Source organism: Aplysia californica, unplaced genomic scaffold (genome assembly GCF_000002075.1).
Source record: "Aplysia californica isolate F4 #8 unplaced genomic scaffold, AplCal3.0 scaffold00091, whole genome shotgun sequence".
Taxonomy (NCBI): Eukaryota; Metazoa; Mollusca; class Gastropoda; order Aplysiida; family Aplysiidae; genus Aplysia; species Aplysia californica.
The window spans coordinates 584,030-585,130 of record NW_004797361.1 but is presented as its reverse complement, the minus strand read 5'-3'; positions in this window follow the sequence as shown (position 1 = coordinate 585,130).

Below are 1,101 nucleotides of genomic sequence, written 5' to 3'. Positions count from 1 at the left end.
CGCGAGTTTGCATGACTTCTTGTTGTGCGTTTTGTTTTTTGAGAGGGGGGGGGGCGGTTGTTTATTTTTTAAATTGTCAATTTATTATTTCTTTTTTGTTCGTGTGTGAGTATGTGTGTGCACTGGTGCATTTGAAGTTTTTGACTGCCCTAGTGACCCACTGTCTGAAGTGGTGAGGGGACAGGGTTCAATGAGGGCGTGGGGATGATGACTTATCCTGCCCAGTGACGCATCATTGCCATATTCTGAGAAGGCAACGTACGACGAGTCTCTGTCTCTGTGGAGAGAGACTGGCGAACATGCAGACGCGACGAGAGCTCTGCCCTAAGCTGACAAAACGCCTGTATTTCTTTTTTTGCACCAATTTTTTATTTGTTAAATCGAAAGTCTATCCACCCTACTTGTGTGAAAAATAAAACAAAGTGAGACAGACTAATTTTTGAATAAATTAGAATTCACATTTCTGAAAAACACCTATTTAAAATGACAAAAATCCTCTTTATCGTGAAAATGCTGCGAATAAAACAGGACATTTTGTCAGCTTACGGCAGAGCTGTTATCACGGTGATGCAGTGAGGTGTTGTACGGACAAATAGATAAAGGTCTAAGTGTGAACACATCTGACAGATCTTCTGAAGCCGGGAGGAATCGGGGTGAATTTCGGGGAGATTGTTTCTCTCTGTTACCCTCGTTTTAATTGTTTGTCTGTTTTCTTCATTTTAAGTGCTTGTCTGTTTGCCTCGTATTGATAGGCTTGTTCATCGTTGTGGAAACATTCAGGACAACGACAAGAACCCCCCCCCCCAAAAAACAAAAAAACAAAAAAACCAACAACAACAACAACAAAAGTCGAGCAAGGTCCTCCACCTTTGATGTGATCATTTCTCTCCATTCACCCGCGACCTCATTAAATGATCAAGGCCAGTAGACCAGTAGTGTCTTGTTGTCTGCTGCTGCTGCGGGCAAAAACAGACCGGTCTGCGCGGCGAGCGCGCGTGTATGCGTGCGTGCGCGCGCGCGTATGCGTGTGTGTGTGTGTGTATTGCGCGTGAGCGGGTGAGTTGCTCCTCCCCGGCCGATTTCCGCGCCCTCTCTGTGTAT